Genomic DNA, 19235 nt, shown 5'->3' on the forward strand with positions numbered 1-19235 from the left:
GAGGACAAACTTTCTGTACACGAACTGTAGGGGAGGAAATACTTCCTTCTGTCATCTTAGGTTCTGTGGCTGGGCCTAAGAGTTAAACTATAATAGCATAAAACATATTAACAGGAGAAAAGCATACACATCTTATTTAATATTTGTACATCCATGGACGTCTTGATAAGAAAAATGAAGCCCCAAAGAAGACATTAGGTACAAAGGCTTAAGTACCTTTTTAAACAAAGAGTGATAAATATTAGGGATGTGACAAGACAAAGGGCTTGGTCTGGGTATAGTAAACTGTGGGGTTGTGAGGAGCCAGGAGCATTGTTCAGTATCAAAGAACTTCTTAAAAGGTAATACCTTACTGGCAAGGTACTTCCTGACTTCAAGGATAAAGCATGGATGGAAGCAATCCAGAAAAAGGTTTCTCATTGTCCAGGCCTTCTTGGTGTGCAACCAAAAGACGGGCTGCTGGTGTTTTATCTTTTTCCTTCAAGGCTTGGTTGTTAGCAGCTTCACAGATAAGGGCAGTCTGGCTCATAAACCCAATGGCATTTGCACAAAATAGTAGAGGTAGCCTATCCCTTCCTGCCTTAAATCTTGGGGCTCACTTCTCATCCCTACTAATACATGTCCTTTTTGGCATTTTTATTTTCCAGAATAGGGCTTTGTCATCTGCATTAAATACCTGTTCAGGCAGATCTCTTTTCTCCTCAATGATTTTCTTAGTGACATCTGGAAACTCGCCTGCTGCCTCTGGTCAGGAAGCTGCTCTTGTTATCTTGACATTTTTAAAGCCAAAACTGCTTTCTAAAATTATCAAAACTTTCTTTGCTGGCATTAAATTCTCCAGCTGTAGACCCTTCCCCTTCCTTTTGCTTTAAGTTGTCATATAATGACTTTGTTTTTTTCTGGAATTATATTAGAGTCTATAGCTATGTCTTTCTTATAGCAATTCTGCACCTACGTAAAAGCTGCATTTTCAATACAAGATAAAGAGGTTTTTGGCAAAAATTGCAAGGGTTTCTTGCCTGCTAGCCTAGCTGCAGTGACTGCTTCACAAAGGTGCTTACACTGGATTCATTTACCTTGAAATATCTGGCAACCACAGCTGTAGACCTCAATCTGTGGTCCATATTAAGCAATTCAACTTTTTCTTTTTGGATCAATACTTTGCTTCTTGGGAGCATATCCAGCATCATGAGTGGCACTTCGTATGGGGTCCTATAGTGTTATTCAACGTTTGTGGTATTGCACCACATACAGTTAAAAAATCCTCGAGAACCATAAGAGATCACTTTTTACTGCCACAGGCAATTTGCTGGAGAGACAAACTGCTCATATGGAGATTATTAAAGTCATGTACATGGCATTTTAAGCAGATATTAGAAACACTTGAGGTCACCAGAGTGGCAATGGGAGGTGGCTATGAAATTATTACAGTAGTATAGTATGTACTATGGTTAATTTTATGCAGCTATGATTTAATATTGCATCTTTATGTCTGTTCACATTTAACTGTGCATGGTGCCATGTACAATTTGGGTTTGTGTAAGTTTTGAGAAATTTTAACTTCTTAAAATTTTATGGTAATACATGACAAAATAGAGTACTATCTACATATATTTTATGCATTTATGATATACCTTTGTCTTAATTTTTTGATATTTCTAGGCTATTTGGCTCATTTCAAGTTTTTTCAAATTGTTGCAGATCTCCCAAAAATTTTCCCATATATTGATTGAAAAAAATCTATATATGAATGGACCATCCAGTTTAAATTCTTGCTTTTCAAGGATCAACTGTATAAGGTGTCCTTCAACAGAAACACACATAAAACAAGATTATCTATTGATCAGTTGACAAAAACATTGTGGCCAGAGGTTCCCTTTATATCCCCTGGGAGCAATGTTTTCAGCATTCACTAAATCAGGGTTCAAAATGACTTTATACAATGTAATTACATGAATAATGAGAATCAAGTGTATCTTCCCTGGAATTCCCCAGAATAGTTCCCTTTCTGACCTAGAAACATCATCTCTGTGGTTTCTCACAAATATCCTTCTTGGAGATGGTGCATATTTAGAGAAACCCATGGATAAGTCAATAAGCCTAAGTCTAGCCCTGCACCCCTAATCTGGATGGTCATTCTAAAGACATTGTTTAATCTTTCCGGGTAGAGCTTCCTTATCTGTAGAATGGTTTCCTTGACTGAAAGGAAAAACTTGAAAGCTCTTTAGTGCACATATGTCTAAGGAATAATTTTTCCAGTAAACAATGGCTTTTTTTTTTTTTTTTCACGGAGTCTTGACACACCTTCTTGGAGCATTGCTGTTAACAAATTTAAGGGATTTGACCTTTGGATTTAGAGGTGAGAAGAGAATACCCTTTAACAGATGGAACACTTTGCTATTCCCAGAATGTCCATTTTCTGACTGTACTGGCATCAGAACCTGCCTTTCAACCTCCTTCCTCCCAGCAGCCCAATCTCCCTAACCCAAGTGTCTGTCTGAGGACAGAGAGACCAAGCAGTGCCACAGAAAGGAGCCCTGGCTGTGACTCAGGAGGCCTGAGATCTCACATGCCCCTTCTCCCCTCTGTTACCTTGGATAAGTCATTTCACATCTTTGGGCCTCAGTTTCTTCATTCTTAAGCAATTTTTATTAGAGAATATCTTTAATTAGATGACAATTATGGGACACTCTGACCCATACATGTTATGTAAAAATAACTTACATATGGTTAAACACAAATGTACAAAAGCAAATTTCTTCACCATCCCCATATAGTTTGTTAGGGCTCTCATAACAAAATATCACAGACTGGGTGGCTTTTAAAAACAGAAATTTATTTTCTCACAGTTCTAGAGGCTAGAAGTCTAAGCTCAAGGTATTGGCAGGTTTGGTTTCTTCCTAGACTCCATGGCTTGTAGATGGCCATCTTCTCCTTGCATCTTATTGTGGCCATCTCTCTGTGTGTTCAAATGCCTGCTGTCTCTGGGTTCTGTTCTCCTCGTCTTGTAAGGACACCAGTTGTAGTGGATCAGGACTTATCCTAATGACCTTGTTTTTGCTTAATTACCTCTTTAAAGGCCTTATCTCCAAATACAGTCACACTCTGAAGTACTAGGGTTTAGGTCTTCAACAAATAAATTGGGGTGGGGAGGGAAGTCAGCCCAAAAATACCCATGCCATCAATTTCTCAAAATTGTGCCATATTTCAGTTTGCTTTATATTTGAACCACATATTTTTTATAAAGACTTTTTTTTTCTTTTTTTTTTTTTTTTTAGAAATCCCTGAGTATCTTTGTTCTGTCTTTTGGAGAAAAGTGACATGTGCCTTTATCATATCTCTAAGTCTCCCAGGTCCTTAATCACACTACTATTGTAAAGAATCTCCTTCTTTTTGAAAAATAATCTTCCCAGAGCCCTCTTTTTTTCCTCCCCTTAATTTGTCCTGATTGCTTTCTTTGCCAGCTGCATCACTGTCAACCTGAGATTTTATTTTCATTGAGCTCCTGGGTTGGTTTCCTTTTTTCTTAAATCCTGTGTACTCCTCCTTCTTGGATTCTTGCTTTGCTTTGCTGAAGTACATCTGTGGCATATACAGAGACATGCTGCTAGACATGCTGTTCTTTCCTTTCAAGAAAGAACTCACTGCCCAGCTGCAAGGAGGATGGTTAACTAGTAGCCACCAGGTGTTAACTCCTCTAGCCGAGGTTCTAAGCCTCTGGCCAATGACTGAGCAAGGTGGTGATGCTAGGGCCCCACCATTTCTGCCCAACTTGAGACTCCTCTAAAAGGAAATCTTTGCTCTGGAGCCACCAAGAGGGTTGGCAGAAACTTTGTCAGGTCTGCATCACTGTCTAATGACTACCTCTACCCAATCCTGTGTCCTCCCCTTTTGCATTCACAGATGTTACTCTCCTGTAAAATGTTGTGCTCTAATTCTGTTTGAGCTTCAGCTTCCTGGAGAACCCATCCAGTATAACAACCTCAAATAATGTTTACTTACTTTTTATTTGTTTCAGAAAGGAATCATATATTTAAACTTTATGAGACCTTGCAAGTATGAACTATTTGTCCTCATATGTGATTACTACTTTGATCGGTATACAATTCTAGGCTTAAAATTATTTCTCTGCAGAACTTTGAAGGCCATGCTCCACTGTCTTCTAACATCCAGTAATGATGATGAGAAGTCTGATCATAATCCAATTCTTATTCCTTTGTAGCTAGCCTAGTTCTTGTTCAGATTTTGTTTTGTTTTGTTTTCCTCCATCTTTGAAAGTTATAGGGTTTCATCTTTATCCTCAATGCTTTTGAATGTCACTAGGCTGTGTCCAGGCATAGTTGTTTTTCATTCATCCTAACTTGCATGATCCTTTCCATCTGAGGACCAATGTCTTTCTTTTATTCTTTCCCCTGCATTGTCTTTGTTTTCTCTTTCTGGAGCTCATATTAGATACTCTTTATGTCTTCAGGATCTATCTTTTCTTTTTTTTGGGGTGTGTGTGTGTGTGTGTGTGCGCGCGCGCATGTGTGTATGAAACAGGATCTCACGCTGTCCCAGGAGCGGGAGTGCAATGGTGCAATCAATCATAGCTCACCGCAGCTTTGAACTCCTGGGCTCAAGAGATCCCCCTGCCTCAGCCTCCCAAGTAGCTGGGACTACAGGTGCACACCACTATGTCCAGCTAATTTTCGTATCTTTTGTAGAGATGGGGGTCTTGCGTTGTTGCCCAGGCTTGCTTAAACTCTTGGCTTCAAGCAATTCTCCCGCTCCGGGCTCCCAAAATACTGGAATTACAGAGGTGAGCCACCGTACCCAGTGTCATGTCTTTATTTTTTATTTTCCATTCTGTCTTCTATATCTTCATAGTTGATCTTTAGCCATGACCAATATGTTACTTTTCACCTTAGCAATCATACTTTTATATTCAGGAACTCTCTTCTTCCCTAATTGCTCCTGTTAATATCACTGTATTCTGGTTTTCATTGCTGTTAACACTCTCTTGGACGTCCCTGAGGATATCCCTAACTACTTTTTTGTTAAATAGTTCTGTTCTATTCCTTGCATTATCTCTGTTTTCTCCTCAGTCGTTTATTTAACTTGTTCATCTTGGACTTTCTTTTTTAAGTTGTTATTTCCTCCCAAATGTCTGGTAAACACAATATGAATGAATACATTGATATCTGTAAAAATGGCTGTGTCCTGAGGACAATCAGGCTTTGCATTTATGGTGCATGGGTGGGGAACAGCCATGCTGGCCTAAGATCCCCCAACCTGACAAGTCAAGGAAGAACTCCCTCTAAGAGTTGGGTGGGGTGGCCTTCCTGTTCCCTCCATCTCTATTAGGCTCTACTCTGCCCTACTCCTTAGCCCTATACCACTCTACAGACTCTAGACTGGCAAATCTACTCTGCTTAAGCCATTCTCCAGTGGGATCTCCCTGACAAAAAATTCAGCAGCAGCTGCACAATGTTGTGGGCGGCTGACCTCTGTGCTGCTCTCTCTGTGCCTGGAGTCTCTTATGAGCTCCATGGGGAGAATGGTTTTGTCTCTGCTAGCTTTCAGAGTGTGCATTTGGAGCTGTGCTTTTCTCCATTATAATCTCATTTGATTTTCACCTTCCAGAAGTTATTTAAAATGTCTGTTTGTTAATTATACCTACTGTAGTTTTCCATGTTGCAATAGATTTTCTTTTCTTTTATATATTTTTATCATCTTTTCAATGTACTCCTGGGGAGGAAGGGGTGTAGTCATATGCGCCCAACCTTCATACATGTAATCCTGATCCCTGGACACAGTGGGTGAGCACCTAAGTGAGGCCAAGAATAATGGAGAGTTTTGCAGTCAGGCCTGAGAAAGAGAAGTGACTCTCCATGTGATAGACCATGAAGAATAAAGCTCCAGAACTTTTAGGGTGGGGGACAGCACCATGTTTCCAACTGTGTGCACTAGAGAGGAGCTGAGAAGCACTGACAGAGAAACCTTTAAGGATGCCTAGTGACATTTCATCCTTGGTTTCTTGGGGACACCCTTGTATCATTATAATAAATGTCTTGCTTATACTAGCTCTTGTGAATTTCTGTCACTTACAAGTAAGAAGGCCAAAAATCATGCATGTTTGGCCTCCCTGAAACCTGTTACTCAAGTAAGGTTGGCTGTTGGGGAAAAGGGCTTGGCTAGGTATAGTAGCTTGAGCCTTAATCCCAGCACTTTGGGAGGCCGAGGCTGGAAGATTACTTGAAGTCGAAGATCACTTGAAGTCAAGAGTTCAAGACCAGGCTGGGCAACAAAGCTACAGCCAGGTGAGGTGGTGCATGCCTGTAAAGGCAGGAGAATCACTTGAGCTCAGAAGTTTGAGGCTGCAGTGAGCTATGATTGCACCACTGTACCCCAATCTGGGTAACAAAGCAAGACTCTGTTTCTAAAAAATAATGATAAAAATAATTTAATAAACACCCTGCTTGCCACTCTTGTAAAATAAGGAGAAAGTAGGACTAAAAGGAGGCTCTTTTCTCTTAGCCTAATTTACATGGTTCTGTCCATGAACTTGAGCCAGAGGGGTACAACTCACCTCCCCCACCTCTCAGAGGTCATTTTCTCAAACTCTCAGAAACGCTGTGTAACTTTAAAGATACGTCAGCTTGTTACATGCAAAAATGGAAAAATGTTCACCAGGAAACAAAAATAATCTCCTTATGTTTGTGCAGCCTTAAGGAAGCCGCTTTCCCACTTAAAAAGCTAGCCCTTTCCTTTTCTCTAACTTCGTATTTTCTCTTTCCTAATTTTACGTTTTATTAAAGCTTTTACTTTTGGGAACTACTATCTTATAGGGAGATTTAAGAAATAATTCCAATCTCCCTTCCACAAATATTACTATAATAACATTAACACAGAAACTCAGTTTGCCCAAACCAACATGATGCCTTCTTGGTTAAAAGATTCCTAAGGGCAAAACCCAGGTCGTTGGATGGTTTTTATGCTACGCTAACAACTGAGTGGGAATATGGCGGCAAACCTTTAACAATTTATAAACGCTGACTATGACCTTACAAAAATAGGCCGACAAAGCAGGATTATAGGCTTATTTGAGATTGAATAACTTTGTTAAAATTAAACATAAAATAGGAACCAGATCAAAAAGACATTTTATGTAATCTTAATCTTCTTCCCTCTCTTTGCTTAGCCGGGGTTGGTGAAAGGACTTTCTCTAGGAACTTAGTGACTCTGATGTCTTAAAGTAGATGCGGTGGAACCAGCTCTGTCTACAGAACCTCGGACTTCAGTGGCGTCTTCCTAACCCGGCTTGCCGACCGGGGGCGTCCCGAGAGCCTCGGGGCCTTCCCTTCACCCCGCGGGAGTTGGACGGGCGGCGCTGGTAAGGCCTCCCGGGCTCAAAGTGCAACGGACACTGCAGAAGTCCAAACTGCTGGCATTCGCAGTCTGGGGACGCTAGAGGAAGTAATGATTTCTGGTTTGTTAACCTCAGGTGACAAAAATGCCGAGCCAGGCGGGAGCTGGACCTACAATCTTCTGATGCGTGGTCAGACACGTTATCCATTGCGCCACTGGTCTACCACGCAACTCCTCCACTGGCCGTTGAATTACTGCGTGTTGAGAACACACTCGGCAACCACTTTAAAGGGCAACGCAGGCTGGTAAAGGAAAAGTACGATAAGGGGGGGCGGTAGAGTCGCAGGGTCTTGGCACCGCGGGCCCCAGACACCTGGGTTGAGGGCCTTTACCGGGTCAGGCTAGCGAGCCAGAGCGCGCTGTCTTTCTGCGCACGCGTAGAGCACACAGGCCGGCTCTCGGGCGCTGCGCTCAGTGCAATTCCCGGCTGCCTGGACTGACGCTCCGATTCTTCTGTGCTGAATCTCAGGGGATGCCAATATGCGTACACGTCCCTTCGATAGCTCAGCTGGTAGAGCGGAGGACTGTAGCTACTTCCTCAGCAGGAGACATCCTTAGGTCGCTGGTTCGATTCCGGCTCGAAGGAGACAAGTGCGGTTTTTTTTCCAGCTCCCGATGACTTAATGTCCCTTTTCTTGGGTGCCTTCAACAACACATTGCATTCCAACAAGTAGTTGGAAAGTCTAGCGCGTTCTCCCCATTTTGGGCCTCCCAGCCTGCGCGGTAATTTTTTTAGCTATCCCCCCGCGGGGACGTGCTCGGGCAGGTTCCCAGCGCAGCTGTGGGTCTCCGCTCGGCCCAGCGACTGCCGGGTCACGGCTTCTGCATCTTTCTAACCCGTCTTTGGCATTGCCGGGCCCCCGAGTCACACCGGAGGCAGCGCCAGCTCCAGGGGGCCGGGCGGGGCCCTCTCCTCAGAGCCCCGGGCAGCTTCTGCGACCCGAGGGCTCGCAACGGCTGCCGTGAGGAGGTGGGAGGTCCGCGGGAAGAGAGATCTGGTACTCCCGGAACCTGGGAATCAGAAAGAGAGAGAACACAATACCAAAAAGACGAAGCCTAAAAATGACACAATGTTACAGAGACAAGGCAGCACCCAGGAGCTATTGTCCGCTCCCTTCGATAGCTCAGCTGGTAGAGCGGAGGACTGTAGGCGCGTGTCCGTGGCCATCCTTAGGTCGCTGGTTCGATTCCGGCTCGAAGGAGCGGCTCTTTTGTTTTATTGCTTTGGCCCAAAGAAATCTGTCTTCAGTGCTGAGTGTTCTGACCCTTCTCTAGAGGAACAGATAACGAGCCGTGCCCAGCCCTGGGGGATTAGCTCAAATGGTAGAGCGCTCGCTTAGCATGCGAGAGGTAGCGGGATCGATGCCCGCATCCTCCAGTTTTCTTTCCTGTTCCGTACGGTTTTTCTTTCGATTCTCTCAGCCCAAACTAGAGCTGAAAAGTCAGACGAAGGCAAGTGAAGAGTCGGGCGAGCTCCAGGTTACCACTCTAAAATTTCCCAGACAAGGAGTGGTGGGTGCTAGCAGTTTATCCTTCTAGCTTTAGATTTTTAGACCCATTTAATTGGGGGAAATTCACGAAATACAATTATTTCTGCTTCAAAATAGAGACAGATTGCCGTCACATATATTATCCCTCAAAATCCTTTATGATTTGTGATAAGATGTCTGCATTTCCAGGGACTCATCTGAGGCTAAGCTGCCCATCGTTCGGGGGGACCCTCAGGGAAAACAAAACAAGAAACAGAGAACTTGGAAACGGGCACTGATTACTTTGAACGTTTGTTCAGCCGAGGAAGCAGGAACTGTTCGGCCCCGGGCGGGCTGCCTGGCTCCGGACAGAGGACAGATCCGAGGTGGATAGATAAGGCAAAAGGTAGCCCTGGGGAGGTGAGTGCATAAAGTCCCTGGACACAGGGGCTGCCGTTGGAGGAGGTTCTTATGTCATTGTCCTCCAGTGGAAGTAACTGTGGAGAATTAACTAGAGACCAGCGATGAGAGAGAATTAATTGGATAAAAATTTTATCTAGGGCAGTCCTTGAGCGTAATTTTGTTAAGCAAAGACAAGACAAAAACAAAATGAGTAAAACTCAAACACACATCCACACACTCACTGAAAGATTCAGAGACTAAACAGAACACAAAGACTTTTCTGGTAATAAAATCTCCCTATCCTAATTTTCTAGAAAAAAAGCTGTTGAAGCCACCCCGCAGTTCTTACAAGACAAAACACAAATCTTCCACACAAAAGCAGAAATACAGTATTATCCTTTGTGAGGAGTGCAGCAAATAAATGATATTTCTTTAGGGTCCTAGGCAACCTGTATACTTTTGTTACCAGTGTATACAACATGCTATGGTTTATTGCTATCTTTCATTTTCTAGGGTGGTCTCCATTTTTACCTTGTTTTATTATTTTCAATAGTCTTTTAATTGAATGTATTGTAAATTACTTGAAATATAACATCATGATGTTCATAAAAACAAATTCACAAAGTAAGAAAAAGAATTTTTTTATCAGATGACATGTCCCAGTTTCTAGTTTGGGATTATGAGCGTTCTGGCTGGCTGAGGGGAGGAACTGGCAGTGAAACTTTAAGTGACCGAAAGAGCAAGAAGTAAGTAATAAGTCAAAGGAATAGCAAGTAATACACCCAAAACCCAGTGGAGGACACACGTTTGGGGGAGGTGACCTGGGCCAGAACTCAAAGGATATCTCAGAGTCAGCAACCCAAACTGGGAATGGAATTCACGTACAAAGCTCAAAGGTATAAATCAGGAAGCAGTAATGCATAGTGGTTAGTCAGGCAGACTGTGAAACCTGATGGCCTTTCTTGGCTTTGCTACTTCTAACTGCATGACCACAGGCAGGTTGCTTGATATTTCGGTGCTTCAGTGTCTGTGTTTCTCAAATGGGGATATAATAATGATACCCACTTTTAATTAAGATATAACATGTAAAAGCCTTAGTACAGTGCCTGGCACATAGTAAACACAAAATAAACATTAGCTGTTATCAGTGTGCAAGGAAGGAAGAAACAGAAACATAAAGTGTCATTTCCCTGGCAAACTGCAGAGATTCGACACATTTCAGCACCTAGAGGCCTGGCAAGCATAGCATCACACAGTGAAGGCCTGGGGGAATTAGTCTAAGGGTTTGTATATGTGTTTTTATAAATATATATGGAAGTGCTTAGAAAGAGGTGCTTGGATCTACTGTGTAGGGAAAGTAGGAAGAACAATGCTAAAAATACAATATGATGGTTAGATATATTATGGTGTGGCTATGTAATGAAATATATATAGCCCTCAAAATTGTATTTATTAAGAACTTACATTGACATGGGAAATGTTAATAATCATGCTTAGAAATAAAGTATAGCACAATATAAACAATAAGCAATATAAACAAGCATAAGTTATTTATAGAAAAGACTAGAAAGAGGCCGGCATGGTGGCTCATGCCTATAATCCCAACACTTTGAGAGGCCCAGGCAGACAGATCCCATGAACTCAGGAGTTCGAGACCAGCCTGGGCAACATGGTGAAACCCTGTCTCTAAAAAAAAATACAAAAATTAGCTGTATGCAGTGGCATGTACCTGTGATCCCAGCTGCTCGGGAGGGTAAGGTAGGAAGATCTCTTGAACCTGAGAGGTTGAGGCTGCAGTAAGCAGTGATTGCACCACAGCACTCCAGCTTGGGCGACAGAGGGAGACCCTGTCTCAAAAAAAAATAAAATAAAATAAAAAGAAGAAGAAGAAAAAGAAAAAAAAAAGACTGGAAACATGCATTAAAATGTTAACAATAATAATGATCTTTGGTAGTATGATTACTGTGATATATTTTCCTTAAAATTTTAAACTATTTTCTAAGTTTTCTGAAATAAACAGTATTTTTAAATTGGAAATAGGGATGACTTTAAAAAAATTAACAGCCAACATCAACCCAGCACTTCCTACAAGCCGAGCACAGCTCTAGGTACTTTACATGTTGTAACTTATATCTCTCATAAAGAGAACACCAGGCCCAAATGGCTGCAGTACTGAATTCTACCAAAGAGTTAAGGAAGAAAAAAAATACCAATTATATACAAATTTTTCCAAAAAAATGATGAAAAAGGAGTACTTTCCAACTCATTCTATGAAGTCTCTGATACCAAAATTAGGCAAAGACATTACAGAAAAAGAAAACTACAGACCAATATAGCTTATGAATATAGATGCAAAAATTCTCAACAAAATTTTAGCCAAGTAAATCCAACAACATATAAAAAGGAAAATACATTATGACTAAGTGAGATTTATCCCAGGAATACAAGACTGGCTCAACATTCAAATTCATAACATTAAACAGATTAAAGAAAAAAAATCATGTGATCATCTGAGCAGATGCAGAAAAAGCATTTGATCAAATTCAACATCCATTCCTGCTTTTAAAAACTGTCAGCAAATTTAGAGGGGAAGGGAACTTATTCAACCTGATAAAGGACATAAGTGAAACACATGCAGCTTACATTATGCTTGATATTAAAGAACAGTGCTTTCCTCCTAAGACCAAGACCAAGGCAAGGGTGTTTTCAGCTCTCACCAGGGCAATAAAGCAAAGGAAATGAAGTAAAAGATCTCCATATAGGAAAGGAAGAGGAAAAACTGTCTCTGTGTGCACATCTCACTTTTAAACAGTATTGGTTACATGTTGAAATGATAATATTTTAGATGTTCTGGGGTTAAGTAAAATAATATTATTTTTATTTATTTTTAGGTTTTTTAAATGTGGCTATTACAAAATTTAAAATCATGTATATGGCACATATTTGTCACATACATCTTATTTCTTTGGACAGTGCAAGTCAGAGAGATAGGCAAGGGCCAGATCGCATCAGGTGTTGGGACCACAGTGAGGATTAATACCTTTATCCTAGAGGTGATGTGATCATTAATAGGATTTAAATAAGGGGTGACTTGTGAGAAGTGGATTGCAGAAGGCAAGAGTGAATTCAGAGAAATCAGTTAGGAGGCTGAGGTGGAGGAGAAGTGGGGGTGGATGTGGGTGGGGAGGGTGGCGCCAACGTGTGGAGTTCAGACATGGGCCATTGGGAAGACCTTGGGCTAAAGTATTCGCTACTTGTTGGGACTGTCGCTGCTTATTTCTGGCACATATATAATGAGTGTTTCTTATTTCCAAGAAGTGTTCAGGGGAAAGTAAAATGTGTTCATTTTTCTAACGTTTCCTCAGAGATCTTTATGATGAAGTAAAATTTATAAACAACAGATTTGAAGGAGTGATTATCAAATGAACAAAAGATTTCAAGGAGAAGTTGGCAAACCATCTAATGAAAGAAATGCCACAGTGTTAGCTGCTGTTAAGTGCTTTTCAAGTTCATTTCTCTTTGATTTTGGATTTTGTAAGATGTTTCTTTTCATTAAAAATTTAAAAATCACGCCAGGCGCGGTAGCTCACGCCTGTAATCCCAGCACTTTGGAAGGCCGAGGCGGGCGGATCACGAAGTCAGGAGATCGAGACCATCCTGGCTAACACGGTGAAACCCCGTCTCTACTAAAAATACAAAAATTAGCCGGGCGTGGTGGTGCGCGGCCTGTAGTCCCAGCTACTCGGAGGCTGAGGCAGGAGAATGGCGTGAACCCGGGAGGCGGAGCTTGCAGTGAACCGAGATCGCACCACTGCACTCCAGCCTGGGTGACAAAGCGAGACTCCGTCTCAAAAAAAAAAAAAAGAAAATTAAAAATCACATATCCAAGCTACTTATTGCCAGGTAGACAGCTAAACAGAAAAGACTGATGACACAGGCAGAGGGAAAACATGAAGTATTTTGTAGATGTCATGGGTCAAGTCTTCAGTGCAAAGGGATGGCAAGAATCTTTGTAAGGAAAGAGAGTTCTGGGTTATATTTTTTGGAATAACTTTTAAAGTTGTTACATGGAGGGAAATTTCTAAACCAAATAATGGTTAGAAAGTGCTTTATTTGGGCCACACCCTGAGCTCTAGGATACCAAAGGAAATAACATTATGTCTTCTGTGGTCAGATGGGTTATATCTGGCAGGACTGATAACCGAGCCTGGTGCTTGGAACACCAGCTCATTGAAATCCCAAATTAAGTGTGGCCTTCTCTCCGCTGGTCATGAGTGGAGTTCTCACTAAAAAAGGGAGGGAGGCAGGGAAGGAGGGAGGGATGGATGGATGGATGGACGGGTGGATGCAGACATGCATGTGTGAATATTGCAAGAAAGAATTAACAGCCTCACTGGCTTAGTTTAAGAGGACCTGGTCTGCACAAGATTAAGTGTTGACCTTTGTTTTGGCATGGGATTAAAATAATTCTCAGATTATATTGGTGCTGGAGTTGACCTGAAAGTTTTGGTCCACTGTTGCCCTAGTGCTCCAGCCCAACTAAACTTCCTTCTTCAGCAATCACCAGCTCTCTGCCTTCACATCCACATCATCTGATGTTCTTTCCCTGTTTTAATTCTTTAGTCGGTCACCCCCTTTCTCACTTGCAGTGGGCACAAGAAAGCAAGAATACTTCCTTTCTACCTTAGAGGCTGAGCCAAGAGTAAGATCAGTCTTCCGACTCCTCTTGTTTTCTCTTTCATCAGGACTGCATTCTCTCTGCTCACTGTTTTGCTTCAAACCATATCTGTTTTTTATTTCCTTTTAGCTCTACTCTCCATCTAACCATAAATTCTCTGTTCTGTTTGATGAAAAAATGGCTCCTTAAACTAAGGCTGGATTATTTTCAAATACCTGGAATTGCAATTACTTGCACCAAAGACACAACAGAGAACATAGGTAAATGAAATGCTGAGGATGTTCTGAAATGTTCAGGATTCTTTGGGATTTTCTAATGTCTCCTGTTCACAGAATACTCTGACCTATTTTGACAGTTACAATGAAGAATCGGTGCTGCTCTTCTGACCACACTGGGGCGAGTAGAGATTCATATCACTCTAACCAGAGAGTACAAAATCACCAAAAGACGGTGACCCAGTTTTTGCTGGAGAGTCCTTCATATGCATTTGAATTTGCCCCCAATATTTTTTTATATCTCGTGTTCCAGGACTGGTTGTCTAGTATAATAACCACTATCCACATGTGGACATTTAAATATAAGTTTAAATTAATACAGTTTAAAGTTTAGTTTCAGAGCTGCACTGTGCACATTCCAAGTACTCAAGAACCACAAGTGGCTAGAGATTGGACACTACAGATATAGAACATTTCCATAATTAGTGGAAATTTTTATGGACAGTGCCCTTCTAAAGCATGGGTGTGGTGCAGCTTAGTGGGTGAGGTCATGGGCTCTGTACTCAAAAGATGTGTCTCTTAGTCTGCATCACAGTTTCAGCAGCCACGTGACTCAGGGCAACTACTTAACTTGCTCAGCCACAGTTGACTCAGTGGAGATAATAATACCAGAGACAGGGAGCTATGACATGAAGTAATGGGTACTCAGTACATATTTATCATATTTGTTGTAGTGGTATAGTAGTAAAAATAATTTTAGCATCCCTTCCTGTCTTCCCTAGATGAAAAACACACTGAGCTCTTACTGTATAATAAAGAACTTAGCTGGTCTTTGTCCCAAGTCCCTGAGTGGGAGCCTCTAAATCCTTAGAATTTCTCGAGTGACAGACATGCCTTTGTTATTCATCGTGGGCCCTGATAGTTTATGCTAATGAGATAACTGAGGATGGGGGCCGGCCATGTCAGAAAGAACAACCATGAGATGAGAATCTTGGGGCTTTGAGCCACATGATGTCAGCCCAACCTCCAGGGAGGCAAGGAGAAAGCTGAAGATTGAGATCAGTCACATAGCTAATGATTCCATCAATCATGCCTCCATAATGAAGCCCCCATAAGAACTCTGGACACAGAAGCTCGGGTGACCTTCCCTGGTTAACAGCACTCTGTGTGCATTGTTACACATTCATGTGCCAGGAGGGTGATGCATCCTGACTCCACTGGGAGAGGACATGGAAGTTCACATTTGGGACATCCTGCAACCTTGCCCCTATGAATTTCTTCTTTTGGCCAGTCTTAATTTGTATTCTTTTTGGCTCTAATAAAACTGTAATAATAAATATGGTTTCCTGAGTTCTGTGAGTCATTCTACCCAAACCAAGGAGGTAGTGGGAACCCCCAAATTTGTAGCCAGTTCGTCAGAAGTGCAGGATCTGGGAACCCCAGAGTTTGCTGCTGGTGTCTTAAGTGAGGACAGACCGTGCCCTTTACTTGTGAAATTTGGCCTAACTCCAGGTAGGTCATGTCAGAATTCCATTGCAGATCTACATCTCATTCCTGGGCCCTGGCCCCTGAAAATGCCTGGTTCCATTTGGCCTGGCAGCTACAGGTTGAAAGAGGTCAAAAGCCTTCTTTTTCTGTTGTCACTCTTCAGTGTCACATCCACCGTTGGGTGCACACTCAGTTCCTAGGGACCCATCTAATTTCCCCAGATGTATCTGGGAGACTGGAAAACTGTTGAAAGAGGGGAGGGTGGTGGTAACTTTGCTTCAGTTTTTCAATGTGTCTAAACATACTCCAGCCCCAGGCTGGTGGGACTCAGAAATGAGGGGCAACCAGGGCTTCCAACCATGGCAGCTCCCTGTGTAATTGCTCCTGATCAGTTTCTAGCCTCTGTCCTGATATGTGTGGTGAGAGTGGGGGTGGACGTGGAGGAAGCAGTGCACTCCTTCTATATAAACCAAAATACCTTCAGGAGACTACGCTTTGTTAAATTAAGTTTGACCTAAAGCTACCTTCATATATATTTTAGGTTTCACCTAAAGGTTTCTTGTACATAGTGAACTGTCACCCAATTGGGTGTCTAAACAGACTGTAACATGCTCTTGTAACAGGTCGCTGAGTCTCAGCCAATCCCAGGTGGTCAGCTGTTAAACCAGGTTCAAGTAAGGCAAATGCTGAGCTGTCACCAGTCCACCTAACTCTGTGCCTCACTTCTGCTTTCTGTACATCACTTCCCTTTCTCGGTCCATAAATCTTATCCAACCATGGGGCAGCCCTTGAATCTCTAAACCTATTCTGATTCTGAGGGCTGCCTCATTCGTGAATCATCCTTTGCTCAGTTAAATTTTGTTAATTTCAATTTGTCTAAATTTTTTCTTTTATCAGCTGGTTTTCATGTCCAGCACAGGCTCAGGTCCACTCCAAATCCCACAGCCTGAAGATGACTTAAATTCTGATTCAGGTCCAGAATTTCCCCAATCTCCTGGACCCTATGAATGATTTGGGAGTGAACAAAATGTTCTGATTTCTCCTTAGAGCAGAGCACTCCCTCCTGTGTCCCATTTCCAGCTCAAACACCCACCCCATGGACTGGTGTCTGAGAGCAGGGAGGAGCAAGAAATGAAGAAAAGAGAACGCAGAGAGGAAGGTGGTAATTATTCATGTTGTGAAGGGAAAATAAATCTTGGGGCCCCCAAATCACTAAGCTAAGGGAAAAGTTAAGCTGGGAACTATTTAGGGCCAATCTGCCTCTCATTCTATTCAAAGTCGCCCCTCTGCTCACTGAAATAAATGCATAAATGGAGAGGCTAATTAGAAACTGAAGAGAATGCAACCATTTTTCCTCTTTTCTACCTATGACCTAGAATCCTCCTCCCCGCTTCGAATCTTCCGCCTTTGCTTCAAGCTGTCCCGTTTCCAGACCAAGCCAATGTTCATCTTGCATATGTTGATTGATGTCTCATGTCTCCATAGAATGTATAAAAACAAACTGTGCTCTGATCACCGTGGGCACATGTTGTTAGGACCTCCTGAGGCCATGTCACAGGCGTGCATCCTCAACCTTGGCAAAATTAACTTTCTAAATTAACTGAGACCTGTCTCAGATTTTCAGGGTATATTTTGGTAAACCAAAAATATAATTCTAAGCCCCCCAACTCACTGATGGGATGCCCCTTCTCGGCCAAGGTCGTTCCAAAGTAAACCTAAAAAATGATTTCAGGCCATCATGGGAAGATAGAGTCACACATGCCTCCTTCTAGCTTCTTTTAGAATTCAGGCTCAGCTGACCAGCATTAACACTAAAACAGAGATCTTAAGACTGAAAAAACAGACTCTTTGTAGCAATAAGATACCAAATTCCAATCTGATGCTAGTATAGCATTATATGACAGATAGCAGGCCCTGAAAGAAATTAAAGTATTTTACCCCAAAATATATTTCCTTGAAATATTTTGAAATGGCCCTGTAACACTGTCTCTTGTGAGGAAAATCTATATTCTGTAGAGAATCCCTTCCTTTTCCAGGTCTTTTCCCTGATCCGAGAGAGATTTAACTAAGATTTAACTTCTATTCCCTCTGAAGTCTGCTAGTTGGAAGCATCTTCTGCACAAGAACCTTGGTGTCCACAACCCCTTATCTAAACCCAGACATACCTTACTGTAAATTGCAGGTCCTTAGGTAATATCTTAACTCTTTTAACCAACTGCCAATCAGAAAATCTTCGAATCTACCTATGACCTGGAAGCCCCCACTTCGAGCTGTCCCATATTTCAGACCAAATGAATGTATACCCCCACATATATTGATTGATGTCTTATGTCTCCCTGAAACTTATAAAACTAAACGTAGCCTGACCACCTTGGGCACCTGTTCTCAGGACTTCCTGGGGCTGTCACAGGTCATGGTTCTTATATTTGGCTCAGAGTAAATCTTTTCAAATATTTTACAGAGTTTTACTCTTTTTCATTGACATTCATCAACTGGGCTCTTAGTCCTGTGGGATTCATGCTGGTTTCCTGTGTAGCCTCCAGGGACAGTTCTAAGAAAAAGTAAAAGGCAGGGAGCAAGAAAGAACAGAGAGAGAAAAAAAAAAGACAGAGAAAGGAAGATAGAGATCAGCGCTGTAATCCCAGAGCTTTGGGAGGCCATGGCAGGAGGATGGCTTGAAGCCAGGAGTTCAAGCCTGGGCAACATAGCAAGACCCTTGTCTCTGCAAAAAAAATTAAAAAATTAGCCGGGCCTAGTGGTGCACACCTGTAGTCCCAGCTACTCAGGGGTCTGAGGTGGGGGGTTGCTTGAGCTCAGGAGTTTGAGGTTACAGTGAGCTATGACTGCGCCACTATACTCCAGTTTGGGCAACAGAGTGACCCTCGGGCTCTTAAAAGAAAATACTATTTCAGAGGTTTTTGTTTTTTTCTACGAATGCTGCTGAGCTAGGTTATGAACCCCACTCACTTACAGAGGGCAGAGCTGAAATCCTCCTAGGTGAGGTCACCTTCCAAGACCACAAAGCGAGGTAGATGCAGAAGTAGAGAGAAAGCCTGACTGTCTCTGACTCACTCTGCAGCCTCTCACATCATCGGTCACTCAGGCTCACGCATCTGAGTCATCTCTGTGGATTCTACTTTCATAGCAGCCCCAGGGATCATTTCCTTCTTTCCTTCCCCACTACCATGACCTGTGCCAGGACTTCCCAATCTCTCACCTGGACTGTTGGCAACAGCCTCTGATCTGGTCTTTAGCCAGTCACCTTCATGCTAATCTAACTCAATTCTCACTGAAAGATCAATCTAACCAACCACTGCTCTCACGGAAGTGAGAAACTTTTAACGAATTCCTGCTGCTTAATTTATTAAGTGTTAAAAACTCTTTGCAGTATCCATGGCCAGCCAATGCTTGAGCAGCATGCCTGCCCTCCAACTCAAGCCACCATGGCTCGGAGATCCCCTGCACGCCTGTGCATGCCCATGTTGCTGCTTCTGTGCCTTCTCTTGGAAAGCCCCAGCCATGCCCCACCTAACTACACGTCCATCCCTCTGAGATCCTCAGTGCAGCAGTTCA

General features: G+C 42.4%; 3 non-coding genes across 3 annotated transcripts; all 3 read left to right on the plus strand.

Annotated features, from left to right (window-relative positions):
- Positions 1-7903: 7903 nt before the first annotated feature.
- Positions 7904-7996, plus strand: TRNAY-GUA. Its single transcript has 2 exons — positions 7904-7940; positions 7961-7996. It is a non-coding gene; the product is annotated as a tRNA-Tyr (tRNA).
- A 527-nt stretch (positions 7997-8523) lies between these two features.
- On the plus strand, positions 8524-8612 carry TRNAY-GUA. The gene is given in 2 exon segments: positions 8524-8560; positions 8577-8612. It is a non-coding gene; the product is annotated as a tRNA-Tyr (tRNA).
- Positions 8613-8715: 103 nt separating this feature from the next.
- Positions 8716-8788, plus strand: TRNAA-AGC. The gene has a single exon. It is a non-coding gene; the product is annotated as a tRNA-Ala (tRNA).
- The last annotated feature ends 10447 nt before the right edge of the window (positions 8789-19235 follow it).

Source organism: Trachypithecus francoisi, unplaced genomic scaffold (genome assembly GCF_009764315.1).
Source record: "Trachypithecus francoisi isolate TF-2019V2 unplaced genomic scaffold, Tfra_2.0 Lachesis_group7, whole genome shotgun sequence".
In the NCBI taxonomy this organism is placed as follows: domain Eukaryota; kingdom Metazoa; phylum Chordata; class Mammalia; order Primates; family Cercopithecidae; genus Trachypithecus; species Trachypithecus francoisi.